The 15,304-nt window shown below is 46.3% G+C and overlaps 2 long non-coding RNA genes across 2 annotated transcripts; both read right to left on the reverse strand.

Annotated features, from left to right (window-relative positions):
* Positions 1-562: 562 nt before the first annotated feature.
* Positions 563-5,588, reverse strand: LOC121095320. The gene is made up of 4 exons (XR_005830064.1): positions 5,466-5,588; positions 4,822-5,016; positions 1,049-1,170; positions 563-677 (listed from the first exon to the last, which is right to left on the reverse strand). It is a non-coding gene; the product is annotated as an uncharacterized LOC121095320 (long non-coding RNA).
* Positions 5,589-5,874: 286 nt separating this feature from the next.
* On the reverse strand, positions 5,875-10,018 carry LOC121095830. The gene is made up of 3 exons (XR_005830221.1): positions 9,925-10,018; positions 6,931-7,140; positions 5,875-6,834 (listed from the first exon to the last, which is right to left on the reverse strand). It is a non-coding gene; the product is annotated as an uncharacterized LOC121095830 (long non-coding RNA).
* Positions 10,019-15,304: the final 5,286 nt, after the last annotated feature.

Consider the following 15,304-nt stretch of genomic DNA (forward strand, 5'->3'; position numbering starts at 1 on the left):
AGATGTCAATCTGGAACGAAAACACCAAGACCAGAGCTTTATTTCTCTTTCTTGTCCTCCTCTTTGTGCATGCATGTAATCAACTTTAATTAATCTCGCATAGCTTCTAAACCATGAAACCTAAATGTCTCTGGGATCAAAAGGCAGCGCCAGGAGAGAAATTCCTGCAGCATAACATAGAAATATTGTTTTGCAAATGAAAAAGCCCTGTATTGTTTTTCAGTTCCTTAGATCACCTTCTTCAGCGTTTTGCCTGCTCACTCTTTTGCTTCTCCTTTGGTAAGACATCACCAGCAACAGATAAATAGTACCCAGGAGAGAGCTGAAGGTGAAGTTTTAGAGGAAGCTGGGCTGCAGACAATATAAATATTGCATTAGTCCATTTCAGTAAAAGGTCTTCCCAGCTGCTGAATCTGAGTCACGTCACCAGGAATCCAGAAAGCACCGTGCAGTGCTTAATCAGTGCTGGGGTTTTGCAAGCAAACGAACCAAATTTAATACATTTAACCAAAAAAACCCAGAGACTTTGGGATTCGCCTGGCCCTCCCAACCTCGTACAGATCCACACCTTCTTACTGACAACAGCAGTGCCTCTTCTGAACGGCTCCTCTCGCCTCAGTCAGACATGCAACCTTTACCAGAGGCACCATTTCATTTAAATCATCGAAGAGCTGTTCCTGGAGGAGCAAGGCAGACCAGTGTGCTGTTATTAAATGTGTTTTCTCATGCAACAACTAGTACTTCAAATCTTCTGGCTTGGAGTAAAGCCTCATCCCATCCCAGGCTGTTGTCCTTCCCCCTCTGCATGAATCCTCGCCCCTGCCCGACACGCCTTCACGCTGCTGCCTGGCACTGCTGCACCGTGGGTCTAACCTGCATGTCACAGGTCTATGCAGGGAAGCATGCGGAGCAGAAATCTGTTCAGCATTACCGGGTTGGGGCAGGGCTGCATTGTGCCTCCACAGCTGGCAGCCACCAGCGCAGGGTGGCCCAGTGGCACAGCCATCACCTCCCCTGCTCCGGCACCCGGGTGCCGTGCACTGCTCACCCAGGGCACCGACAGACCCGCGTCCTGGAGCATCCCAGGTGGGTCATCTTGAGCCAGTACAAAGGACCCAGAGAGGCAGCGGCTTCCCACAGGACACGTGCTTTGACTAAACTTTCTCTACCCTGGCAAAAGGGAAAAAATAAACGCTTTGATAAATGATGCGTTCTCCCCACATTACCAGCTACCTATAGCCACACCAAGCCCCAACCAGCAATCCACCTTGCTGTGAGGCTGCTGCAGCAAGCAGACGCTAAACTTGTCAGGTTTTCATTCACTAACTACAGAACTGCTACTGCAGTCACCAGCTTCGGAGCCGTCAGGACCTACATTCGGTTCCTCCGACCTCCCCCCTGCTATCAGAGACCTGATTAGCAAATGAACAGCAACAGTTCGTGCAAGAGGAGCCCTAACAGTCAATTAGTGATTCATTTCTTCCATTTTTTATCAATTCCTTACTGTCACTCAGATCCCTCATTTCTGGTCACAGACCGTGGGCTTACCATCAGTAATTACTGGAAGTTCACAGATATTTCAGACAGCAAAAAATATGAAGTTCAATTCACATCTCTTTTATGTTACTAAAATACCAAACAATTCCACCAGTTTCAGCAGCTACCCTAGTTTACTTCCAGCACGGTGGTGACCAGCAGTCAGCTCGTAATTAATGTAGTGTGATTGCATGCTCACTATGTGTGTGCATACCCCTTTAAAGACCCAGGTATTTTTCTGTTTCTGCAGAAATACTGGAACTATTAGTACGAGGTAGACACTAAGAACATTTCAAACTGAACAGCTAAAGTTTGTCATAACTACAAAAATTCAAATAGAGGAGTTGTAATTACTCAGTTCAGCTACGGCAGTCATTATCTGCATGTACAGGAGAACTGGATGCCAAAGAAAAATTAATATTTTGATATATTTTGGCCTTACTCTGTCCTCAGAAGATCTGGATAGAAGATATTAACAACGATCGACACTTATTTTCACCATAAGGACTAATTTGCTGTGGAGCTAGTGCAGCACAAACCGGCGAGAAAGCCAGGTTTCTGTCAGGTAGCTTCCTTCCCCCAGAAGATGACATCTATGCACACAGCTAGCTGTAAGCCTGAGGAATGCAAACAACTGAAGTATCAGTGTGATAGCTTCACTTTAAGTCAATGTAAATAACTAAATAATTTATTTTTTAAAATATTAATGTTGATTCCTGATGGTTTTTCATGTCTAGGTATTGCTGCTTGTAAGATCAGAGGGTATGTTTAAAGGCAACGCCATGCTTGGCATCAGCTTGTTGCTGTTTAGAAAGAGACGGTACCTGGAGGTAACTGCCTCAAGAAGTAGCACTAATTTTGTTTTCACATCCTGCTTACAGAATAAAGACTTATTCCAATTTGTCTGTTTTACAAAGGCATTAAGTCTCATACTGTAATCCTCATTGTATTTTGATATGGACCATTAGGATAAAAAGCAGAACTTAGATGCTGCAAATGCAATAAACAAGCCAAAATGCATCTTACTCATCTATGTCTTTTTAAATTATATTTAATTTTTTGGATTATGAACAATAAAAAGGACAAAATAGAAGGGAAATGGGGAGGAATATGCATACCATGTGATGTCTTTAGTATTCCAGGGTGAGAAAGCAGCAAACAGATAGTTTACCGTGTGCCCTTTCATTCGAAAGGCCACCTGCCAACTCATTCCCATTTTCCCTTCACTGGGTTATCAGATGCATATAAATGAAAGTATTCCTGGGATAGGCAGAGACGCTCATCTGTAGTAAGAGCGCACCGCCTTTTGTGAATGGGTCTGGCTGCAGTGGCTGTTCTTCGATACGTGATAAACAGAGCGCCCTGCAGAACAAAACTTTTAACGTACATTGTCTGCGTACTCTAAACAGCTCATGAATTAAGGCAGCCTTTCTGTTCTGATGGCGACCGCAGTCCAAATGTCTCGGCGGCCTTTGATGTAGTCCCGAGTTCAACTTCTGACTCGTCCTTTGGTAGCAAGCGTTGCTCTCCCTACTTTGCTGGCATGCAGAGTGAGGCGCAGCATGGAGAAAGGATTTCGCTTTTCTCAAGTGAAAGTAAAAAGGCTGCTGCAGCCTTGGCATAGGAGCCGCAGCCCCCGGCGCCAGCCCGGGGCTCTTGCAGCGAAGGCAGCTTGCTGCCCAGGGGTTTGCTGACAAATCTGCAAAGCCTTCCACTTTCTGTCACACTACAAATAGAAATCAGACTATTAATCATTGGCAATTCCTTTCAAAACAGGCAATGATTGTGGTCACGGCACAGACATGTAGTAGGGCTCAGAAAAATCCTACAGAAGCCGCTGAGTCTCCCCAACATGCACTTGCATGCACACACACACATGTGCACACGAACATGCCCGTGTACATGCACGCGTGCAAGCACACAGTGCACACCCGTTGCTTCAGAAAGGCTTTGGAAGAGTCCCCAGCATAAAAACTAACACCCATCTGTCTTTGTCTTGCTGACCATTTTCTTTCTCTGGTTTTGTAAAGGAGACAGAATAGGTGTGTTTCGGTTTTTGACGATGTTAAGTTACTGTAGTTGTCTCTGTTGGGGAAATATCCTCGTCACACCCCTAGGGTGTATCTTCTTAATCTACTTGCTTTATCCTGCCAGATAATCCTGACAAACTTCAAGATGTATTTGTGGAGGAGAAAACAGAGGTGAATCATCACTAATTGCATAACAACTACTTTTTATTTTGTGTGAACATTCTTCCACTTACTTTTGCTGTTTTCTCTTGCTCTCTAGTCCCTTCCCTTTCTCAGTAAACAAATGATTAATTGCATTAGGCAGCTGCTGACCCTATCATAAGTGGTATTGAAATCTTTGCTTTATTAAACATGGTTTTAATGTTACTAGACTCACTTAGCAATGTCTAGTGATGGATGATATCGCACGGAACAAGAAATAGATCATTTATAATTGTTGACTTAGCCACTCTCCATGCAAACTGCATGAAGCATCATCCCAGAAAGCAGCAGCTTCAATGGACTGGCACTGTTTTGGGTACCATCAGCTCACGCAGCCGGGACAGGGAGCTGCAGGGAATTGCATGCTTACCAGCTATGCTGACCCACACACACAATGGCCGTGTGAGCAGCTGAACCCCACTGAAGTTGCTCCTCCACTTGCACATTATATGAACCACTCACCGCAAGATGAGCCAAGAGCTCACCTCTTACTGAGTCAAAAATACCAGCCAAGGGCTCCATTGCTGGTGGCCCCAGTTATCACTTGTTTCCTGGTCTTTGTTTCAGCCTGCTGTCACTCCACGGCCAGCTCCCCCGAGCTGTCCCAGAGCACAGGGGTGATGCCCATCACCCACACCTGGTGGTTGCTGTCCCTTCCCACTGATCTCACAAGGGTCTGAGAGCACTCAGGGACATTCCGTGAAGGTCCTCAGGTTCACACCAGCTATCTGAGAGGGGCTTCACAGACTAAACACCAAACACAGGTAAAGGACACTAACATCTCTGACCACCTGACCCCTGAGAAACCCCAGCGGTGTTTAAATGATGTGAAGAATTAAGCACAATATTGACATCAGTTTCAGAAATACCACTGTTCCACACCAGCACATGTTGCCGTATGATCTGCAGCACATCACCACAGCCATAAGCAACACAACCAGCTCAGCCCCCAGAACGGGAAATGAAGCCAGAGGCACTGGTCGTGCAGAAAACATCCCCAGAACACGGCTTGTCACAACTTAGATGTGCAGCATGGGAAGAAAAGAAAGCCCACCTAAAATCAGACATCAGTTCAAAATGACATCATCAGAAAGGCTGACTGGGCTGGCTTTGAATGAAAACGTCAGTGCAGCAGAGCTGGGGGCTGCCCTCTTCCCAAAGCAGTCTGACCAGGGCGTGGGGTGCGCCGCAGCTGGAAATTTCTGGGTGTTCTCAATGGACACTGAAGTTAAACCATCATTGCATTACTCTGGAAAAAAACATACAAGACAAAAGAAAACAAAACAAAAACTCTTAAGGTAGATACAAGTTTCTCAAACAGTATTAAAAAACTGTCTGGTGTACTCCTGCGGAGTATCAGGCAGACAATTAATTGACCACAAAAGCCGTTGAAAACAGACAAATGCTGAGTAACCAAGTAACCATTAAATAGGGCACTAGATATTTTTCATGCAGAATTCCCCCAAACTCACCAAACTTCCCTGAAGTTTACTTACATTACATTCCATATACAAGAAAACAAGACAGCTTTATACTTGAACTCTTGAGGAAATCGCAAAGGATCACCGTTGAAAGGAAGTATGACAGACATAGAAATGTTAAATGGATTCTTGTATCAGTACTATCAGAGTGATTACCAAATAAATTTATAATTATGAGACACTTAAAGTATTATGAGAAATAAAAGATCAAACGTACCTCATTATCAGGGAATGTGAGCTGAAATGACAGACTATATCAACATGCCATGCTGAGAAGATAAAGATCGTGTTACCACTGAATTTTTCATATCCTCCAAAGGTCAAAATCACTTCACCATAAAATTTTCAGTGTCACAAAACCTGTAAGTTGTAAATGTGTTTTTGTCCTAGTCTAGTCATGCACACAAATTATTGGAACCCTTAAATTGCTAGAACATCAAATGAAAAAATCAGGATGTGATAGTTGTCATCATGACATTAGAGTGAATATTTCTGAAAATCTAATCCATTGGAGATGGTCATAATTACTGTAAAATTGCTTCTGAAACTAATTTGTTCATGCACAAGCAAATGAAAGAGAATTACATTTCCCTTTTCTCTATTTTTTTCTTTTTTCTTTTTTTTTTTCACAAAGGAAAGAAAAGACAGCAGCCTCCTTTAAATATTAGGGTTTTACTCAGGTTTTGATCCCTCTTTGAAATTTGCTAATCAAGGACCTTGTTAAGGAAACAGACTTTATGCTTGAAATCTTCCAGAGCTGTAGTCAAGACATTAATTTTGGTCACCTGTTCCGAGCAGTCCTGCTTTCCTGTGCCGGTTACAGCAATGGGGCCTGCAGACATGTCCTGCAATCACACCTAAACGTGCCTAAAGATCATAGAGTCACAGCATGGTTTGGGATGGCAGGGACCTTTGAGACCACCCAGTCCCACCCCCCACCACGGGCAGGGACCCCTCCCCCCAGCCCAGGCTGCTCCCAGCCCCGTCCAGCCTGGCCTTGAGCCCTGCCAGGGATGGGGCACCCACAGCTGCTCCGGGCAGCCTGGGCCAGCGCCTCGCCGCCCCCATGGGGAAGGGTTTCCTCCAAACATCTAATCCAGATCTACCCTCTTCCAGTTTAAACCATTGCCCCTTGTCCTACGAAGGAAGGTGCAGAGCGGTGGGGTGTGCAGCGATCCCGCGATGGCTCCATGACAGATGCTGCAGGAAGGGTCATTGGCTTGGAACGATTGTTACGACGATTGCCCGCACCGTACCCGATCAGCCTCTTGTCGGTGAACAGTTGACACACGCTGTTTTCTAAGAGTAACCAGAGGCTTTGCATGTCCTGTTAGCACCTGCGCTGGCTTGGCTAGCTGGTGCTTTCGCACGCAGCAGCAGGCCCTCGGGGTAGGCTCAGAGGAGCCCTTTGGGGCATAAGCAAAGAAAGATTGGCTATTGGCTTTCTTTGCGCTTCCCTTGCTGCGCCCGGCTAGCCTGGACTTACATACCGTTGCATTTTGTGTACCTCACTTCTGCCCAGAGCTCTTAGGATGGCTTTTGTCTGTTTTCAGAGTCGTGGTGCAAAGTCAAGCCAACCATTTTCTCTGAAAGCCAATACAATATACCGAGAACGATGCACCGGTATCTCTTAACGCCAGCGCTGTTTGGCTACAGCACCAAGGCCTTGCAGGTGAGCATACCTGCTGGCGCTCACGCCGAGCACTGTCACACCACCCCCTGCCCGAGGCAGCTGCCGGCCCGGGGGGCAGCACGGGGGCCGGGGGCTCAGCTCTGCGGGCAGCAGGCGGCCACGGGCTGGGACTCATGTTTCTCAGACATATTTCTTGCTTTATGAAACTTCATAGCTTTCAGTCTTCCTGCTGTTTTGCAAAGTTGGTTCTGTCTGCGACCTTGGAAGAGAAAATAAAATTACCAAACGTCCCCATCCCGAGAGATGTGTGCATCCCCCCTCTTCCCGCCCGGCCCTCCCGGGAGCCAGCCCTTACCTGGCTGGGCCCCTGGGCCACCACCTGTCATTGAAACCTTCCAGTTTCATTTTGTGGGCCATAGCTTCACCCCAGCTATTTGCAACAAGAAGAAATACACATTCATTATCTAGGCCCGAGGTGTGATGTAGAGGAATTCTAGAGGAACCAAGGCAGGTTAATTAACATTGATAATATCCAGCTGTGGGCTGGCTTCAGGGGCGGTGGGTTGGCTGATGTGGATAATGTGCAGCTGTGGCTGGTTCCTGCTAAGTGGTTAAATAGCTCTAAGGGGTATGGAGGAGGAAGACTATGTGAAGAGAGGCCTTGAAGAAGTGGAAGGTGCTGGGAGGGTGTCCTGGATGTAGGCAGGGGGGCCTGGATGAGGAGAGGCTGGATGGAAGAGGAGCCTGGGGAAGGAGGAATCTGGATGCAGCAGAGGCAAGAAGCAGGGTGGGCTGGTCTGAAAAGGATGAAGAAGCAGCATGGACAGTAGATGAACCGTTGAAACCTTGTGGGGCATTGGTGGCTGTGCTGGGGCAAGGCACAGGAGCCATTTATTGAAGTTAACCTGGTATGGGATGGTAAAAGCCTTGTTGCAGCTGCCTAGTCTTGCTAGTGCTGCAACAGAGTAATTCCAAAGCCATTTTAGAGCATGGAATGAGGCACTGTGCAAGAAAACAACATTTTCCTTAATAGAGGTGTGGGCTTGTGCATGCGTACCTCCAATAGCTTTCCCATGTTTGTTTGATATACTCCTGACTTCACAAATTACACGAGAGTTGATTCTATTGCAATTTTGTTCTTTAATCATGACAAATTTTACTTCACTAATAATACCATTCCCTTCCCATTATTTCAATGTCTTCTTTCTTTGCTGATGATAAATGGAACTTAATTGAATTTAATATTGTAAACCATGAGAGCGAGCCCATTAGCTAGCCTGAGATACTTCAGTTGTGCTTGCTGGTACAAAGTCACTAACCAGACAAGGAAGTTTACAGCTTAGTTGCTGACTCAGTAGACTGAGTCAAAGATCTGCTCCCCAGCTTTAACCAGTTTCAGACCCAGGACATGAAGCCTGCAGCATTGGCATATTATTTATAATGTTAATGAAGGCCTGTCATTGTGACAGAAGACATACATTTTTTTGGTACTCGCTGTGAATGAGATAGTCTGCTCCATGTTGTCAAACACAAAGGTGCCATGAAGGTGGCTGTGGACTAATGAATAGGTAACGAAGCGAAAGGGATGAGTGTGGATTTTCTGCAATTGCAGGGACATAACTCGCATTTCAAGTGCACGGCACCTTCATAGGGGAAATCGGGTTTTCAAAAAGGGGAGCGATGTGGGACCTGCTTCCAAGGTTTCCCCCCAGTGCCTGGAGCCTGCAATATTTTCATTGCCTCCACTAAAAAGGTGAAGCACTTACAATATACAGAAAGCCTGCTAGATCAATTTTTTTTTTCTAGACCAGGAGTATCTTTTGGAACGTTATCTTTAAAGGAATTGGCTCATGCTTGAAAACAAGGCTTTTGATTTCTTCCCTCACCTGTGGGCTCGAGAGTGGTTAGCATGACAGGGTCCTTCATAGTAAAATCCTCCAGGAAGAACACAGTTTCTTGCAAGTCATGCTCAGTCTCGACGAGAATAGTATTTGGGCAGGGTGTTTGGATTTGAAATTTCAGGGGTGAAAAAAGGGTGTTAAAATACTGAGCTAAAGTCTGTTTAGTCTTCCAGCATAAATTACACAGTTGCTTAACATTATTTACTAGTGTAAAAAACGTGCTTATAACATTGAGGCAAATAAAGCAAACATCCAAATGCACATATTTGATAGATCTCAAAGAAAACAAGGTATGTACTAGTTTCCATGACAACAAAGCCACTAAGATCCGTGGGTATGTGAGCAAGATACTGTTTAGCATTATGTAAATTAAAAAAAAATATCTGGCACTGTTAAGGGCAGGGTTTTTCATGCATACACATTAAGTTTATTACCCAGCCCCAGTTAGGTGTGTGGCAGCTTGGTTGCTGGGGGGCTGTTGGGAGGTGGCAGCCCCCAAGCTCTCTGCACAACCCCTCATCCCCAGAGCAGCCCAGGAGAGCAGGTACAGCCTGCACCCAGCTGTGGGGATGCCAGCAGGGCTCTGCATCCCCTGCACCCCAAAGCAGCAGGCTAGTGGGGCTGGCAGGAGGTGAGGCACAGACTGAGCAGCACCTGAAGTCAGGTCCCAAACAGCCTGCCAGTTCTGTCCTTGTCCCTGGCCACTGCTTTTGTACCCGCAGAGGCTGCCCGCATCTCCCACAGATGTGCCTCCACCAGCCAGCCCCACGCAGGCAGCACTCGCTCCCGAGCACAGCCGATTCTATGTGAGTCTGCAGGCAGACCCTGGGTGGACAGGTTAGTGGAGGGTCACCTAGGCATGGGTCTAGGCTCAAGAGGTGATCTTCATGGCAGGAATTAAACCCTGTGATGTGCTAAGAGGGGAACAGCGTCAAGGGAAAATCAAAGGCACTCCTCTTTGTCCCATTCCCCTCCTGAGCTTTGAGTGCCACCCTTTTGATCTATGGAAACCTGCTATATAAAGAAGCATCAGTTCAGAGCTACCTTAAACTGACATTAAAGTAAAAATAAACTTGAAAATTCAGGGTAGCCCACCACGAGATCTAAACCTCCCAAAGCAATGCGGAAAGGAATGAGGTTACCTGTGATATCAGTGTCAACTGGTCCTGTGAGCGAGGGCTGGTTCTCCTTGGATGGTTCTCACCAAACTCAGCTCCTTTCTGGCCCATCAGTGCTTGTCAACAAAAAAAAACCCCACAGGTTAGTCACATCTCGATTAACACAGCCACAGCAGTCGCTCAGCAGTCCTTAACTTTTAGATCCCCTAAGCCAGAAGACTCGCATGGAGCTGTATCTGGAAGAATGAGAAAGAACAAAGACACCTGAAGTGAGTCCCCATGTTGCTTTCCTTAGGTTTCCACTGTGGTTCCACTGAGCTTTTTTCACTTCTAATGTGCTCATGTTCACAAGTGCTAAAGGAATTCTTCAGGTGTTAACAGTGATGATAAAAACCTTTGCACACCACTGGAAGTTATCAGTCCTCCTGTGAAGTCTCTACTTTCATATGGTGGCTTTTAGGAAAATAAATGGCACGGGTGGTTTTCATTGCTTGTCACTATATGGGAGGAGGGCTGCTAGCCTGGGGACAGCTGCTGCGCTCTGACGCAATGCAATGCTCAGGTGCAGCAAAACCGATTTGCAATAAAGGTGACCTTGCCATGAAGATGTAGATGGTATCTGGCAGGTAGAGCACTGCTGAGTGCCAGGAAGGATAAAAAGATCTGATAGCCTCTTTAAAGCATGTGTCTGGGCCTTGCAAGAAAAAGATTGGGTATAAGTTTTTTTTCCTTCTTCCACAGGTGCACACCTGGTGAACTCAGAAGAGGCACACCTGGGATAAATCCAACCTCACGTTGCCCAATCCTGTCCTAGCAAATCTGCCACACCAGCATCTGATATGAATGTTCAAGGAAGGGTAAATTCAGATTTCTTTCAATGATTTCAATAGGGAGGATGCAAATGTGTGCAGATGTGAATGGCAGCAGTAACACCAGGACCTCCTGCCTGTGGCCCAAAGCACATCAGCCCGTCCTACCCGGCATCCCCACAGGATGCTGAGAAAGGCACAGTCACAGTGGTGCCTCAGACACCAAAGGGACACAGCAGAGCAGTCAGCACAGCTCTGTGGCTCTCCTGGTCACCTGCCCCACCATGGATGGCTCCTTCTGGACATACTTAAAAGCGTGAAGTCTCACACCCCGCTCTTTTCAAAGTCTGGTCTTGATAGACTGAAGGTCAGCCTTAGCCAAAAGCTTGGACATACTCTATATCAGCATGAAAAAGACTCAGTAGACAGAATACATGCCATCTGTTACTCACACAAGAAACTTTACATACTGCAGTTTATTTTTAGGGTAAATAGTTCATTCTATTGCCCCAGTTTCATAACTCTACTTCTGACACAGCAAATTCTCGAGAGCAAAAGTCAGTAGAAAATGGGTAACTTTGGGACAGAAATAATGATGTCCTTTGAAATGAGAGTCACTGGGTAACACACACGAGTCCGGTTTCTCTCTGAAAGACTTTTTGTGTTTTGGTAGGGGTTGGGTTTTGTGGGGTTTTTTTCCCACAAATAGCCTTTTTATTTCCTGAGAAAAAGGCTGTGTGAACCCAGAGTGCCCGCTGAAAAATGTGTTGTTATGTTTATGAACTGTACTACTGGTCAGATTTTGTGACATGAATAGTAATTTAGCAAAGGAACAAAAACAAAACAATTTGTGCCTGGGTGAAAACCATGTATGCAAAATGTCAGCTCTGGGCAACTTTTTACAGATGGAATATAGCAATTATAACTCCTGAGAGCAAGTTCATAATGGAATCATTGGCATGACCTTAACTACTGTGATAGGAACAAGATGCCATTAGGTGTTTGCTATGATGGATTAAGGAGCACAAAGCTCTGTGCAACACCGCTGGCTGTCCAGCATCCAAAGGATGAGGGCACTAATGTCAGCTAGCCATCAACAGCTGGTGGGGTGGAAGAACCAGCTCTCAGAGCCCCACACCTCCGTACCCCTGTCCTGGGGAGGGGAGGGCTCCCCAGTGCAGCCCTGCCGGGCTAGTGCTCCCACCAGGAGAAGGGGAGGCAGAGACGACTGTGTCTGGGCTGCAGGCAGAGAGCCGGCAGCTCAGTTCTCCTCGTCAGCAGTGTCTTCATGCTGCGGGATCGGTGCGGGGCCATTGTGTAACACAGCATCACAGCAGGGTTTGGGTTGGCAGGGACCTCCAAGACCACCCAATCCCACCCCCCTGCCAGGGACAGGGACCCCTCCCACCAGCCCAGGCTGCTCCCAGCCCCGTCCAGCCTGGCCTTGAGCCCTGCCAGGGATGGGGCACCCACAGCTTCTCTGGTACCCCCATGGCTGTGGGTACCACGCCGCAGCAGCACCTTGGACTGTGGGCAGGCTCATTAACATTCGTGTGTGGGTACGTCAGCTTGCTTTTGTGCTGCTACAGGAAAAAAAGCACTTTTGGGCTGATGGGGATGGCCTGGTTACCTGCACACTCCCCCCTGCCACAGTGTCGGTGAACATCTACTGAGTGCCCACAACCACCTTTTTGACTGGACTGGTTGCCTTCAGGATTTCCTCCTGGCTCTTGCCAGGTAGCACGATGAGCAGAAGCTGGAGCACGGCCCCGGTCCGTGGGCCACAACGCTTCAGGTCGCTCACCCCGCACAGCCGCAGCCCCGGCCCTGCATCACCCTCCTCCCGGCGCAGCAGCGTGCAGCTCTTGCACACGCTTACTCTGCTCAGCCCTTGTGCGGTGGGAAGGGAAATCAGCTGGTTCAGGCTGCTTCGCTGCCTGGGCTAACACACCCTGTCCTTTTGTACCTAGTGGGGCTGAAAATTTTCAGCACAGCATAAATTAATTTAGCCTGCAGTTGTAAAGTGTATTACAGAGATGATTATATTCCTGTTCTAGAGTGTATGCACCTTAATAAAACCCCAGCTAAACTGCATATGGAAAAGGTAACACCGCAGATTTATCTTTTTTTCTGTATTCTTTTATAGCCTCCATTTGCTTTTGTTCTCTTTTTTTATCCTTTTTGCTTTTATGTTTGCAAGTGATAAATTTTTCCATGTTTTACATTTTATATGTAGTTTATCTCTTTATTTTGTACTCATTTTGCATTGAAAATGGAATGAGTCTTTAGAATAATACAGCTGATATTGAATTTTTTAAATTGCTATTGGGTATATACTGCATAAGGTGGTTATCTGATCTCTAACTTAATCATGTGAAAATATTGCTGTGGGGAAAGCTGGCTTGGTAACAATGAGACCCCTATGCTTTCATAAAATTTATTTAACTATAAACCTATTATAAAGCATTAATGTAGAATTCTCTTATTTTCTGTCACATTCAGGGCAGATTTTTTATATACTATTACTGAATTCACACCAAAAATTAATTCGTAAACATACTGTCTCTATGCAGGATGCTATTTAAGCTTATCAAGATATACTACTGCACTCAGGATTTCCTAGCTACCAAAGTCACTCAAAATAAACAAAATGGTGCTTTTGTTTAGTTCAGAAGTTGAGATTCAGGGGCAAGATAGAACATTATGTACCCGTTCTACTAGAAATAATGGTTGTGTAAAGCAGAAGTAGATTAAACCCCCAAACATTTCCAATACCTTGGCCAACCTCTCCCACAGCACCGGCATTTGCAAATGCCACAACCATGTCTCACGTCAACCATCACTGTAAAAAAACCCACAGCACTTTTTCACAATTATCACCCATTACCAGTATACTATTAGCGTTGTTTTAATGCTCTGTGTAAATATTTGCCTTATGTTCTCTAACGGCTGTTCTGCTACATTAATGCAGCACTGTGCAGTGCACAGCTGTACTTGGCACAGCAAACACCAACCCTGCTGATGGAAACCCCGTGTTCAGCAGCAGGCTGGAGGGATCAGCCCTTGCACGGGGAAAGTGGAGCTATACATCTACTAAAGGTTCTTCTGCCAGCAGCCCTCACTACTGCCGCAACCCAGCAAACTGCTTCTCGGTGCTGGGTTTGAAATCCAAGTGCATTGTGGTGACCGCGCTGAGGAAAATCCAGCGTCGCTCTCCTGGCAGTAACACGTCCATCTGCGCTCACACCGGGGCGACTGGGCATGAAATTCTGCCTCATGGGCTCAACTCCTGACCCCCAAAACTGTGTTACCACAAAGCAGAGACAGCCGCAGTGAGGGAGGTCGGAAGAACGGGTCCTGCAAGGTGAAGCGGGGCTGAGGCCCCGCTCGGTCCCGGTCCTGTTGGAGCTGTGCTACGGGAATGCCAACAGCAGCTCTGGCGTGAGGCAGCACGCCTGGGCTGGCCTGGGCACCCAGTACTCACCTGCTGTTGAAGAGGGTTTCCTGCTGGACAAGTCTCTGATCTTCACTGGACTTGGATTTGCGACGCAGCATTCAGCCTGCCAGGCATTTTGGCCCAGCGGACACGTCGTGACAAGGCACGTTGCCCTCGCGTAACGCCTGCGGGTACGGGCATTTCATGGGAAGCTTGGGAGCGGTGTTCCTGCAAAGTTCCTTCTTTCACAAGCAGGTTTTGATTACTACATGAACTCAGTCTGTTTTAAGGGGTTCAAATTGAATTATTTCTTCCAGAATTTTTACTCGATGCAGTGTTGATCACTGTGCAGAACGACTGCAATGCTAAATCGTAATCTCTGCCATAAGTGACTCTCAGATCACATCACCTGCAGAGGATCTTGCGGGTGGCTTTGGCCCCACCTGACGCCAGTGGAAGTGGAGGAGAAGTGAAAGCTTCCCGTGGTGAGCACTCAGACAGACAAACCCAGATATATACAGGCACAAGGGAAAGGAGAGAGTTTGAAAGTAAACCGTCCCTTTTGAAGTATTTCTGATTTCTCTTCACATTGCTAGCAGTCAGGTATTTTACATTAAGGATGTTATATATGAAGTTAGTGAATTACATTTAAATAATGCAAATTTAGAATGTGAATCTATAAAATCTATTTTCCCATTCTTAACTTACTCTAAAAGGAATTTGGGGGGCATTTGTGTCAGACTGTAGAAGCAAGCAGAGATTCTCCATTTTCTGCGTAGCCTAATCTATTTTCAAGGTCATCTCTATAGGAGCATCAGAATTTCCATGCTCCATAGGCAAACCCAACGCACCTGCTCCAGCGCCCATCTCCTGAAGAGTCCGGAGCTGGAGGGCATACAGGGAAGGCGACAACCCCCTCAGCTGGCAGTTAACAAATAGAAGACACACAACAAAGCTACTGTCATACAACGATGATTTATGCTCTGAGGCTTCTAGTTAATAATGCCAAATATTATTAAACATTTTCTATATTTTCCACAGTTACAGAATGTGGAAATTCTTAGTATTTTAATTACTCAGATGACAGCTTTCAGCAGTGAATTCAATAGATATTCATTCTTGATGTAAAGCAAGAGCAGCTGTAACTTGCTTGCCACCT

Source organism: Falco naumanni, chromosome 11 (assembly GCF_017639655.2).
Source record: "Falco naumanni isolate bFalNau1 chromosome 11, bFalNau1.pat, whole genome shotgun sequence".
In the NCBI taxonomy this organism is placed as follows: Eukaryota; Metazoa; Chordata; class Aves; order Falconiformes; family Falconidae; genus Falco; species Falco naumanni.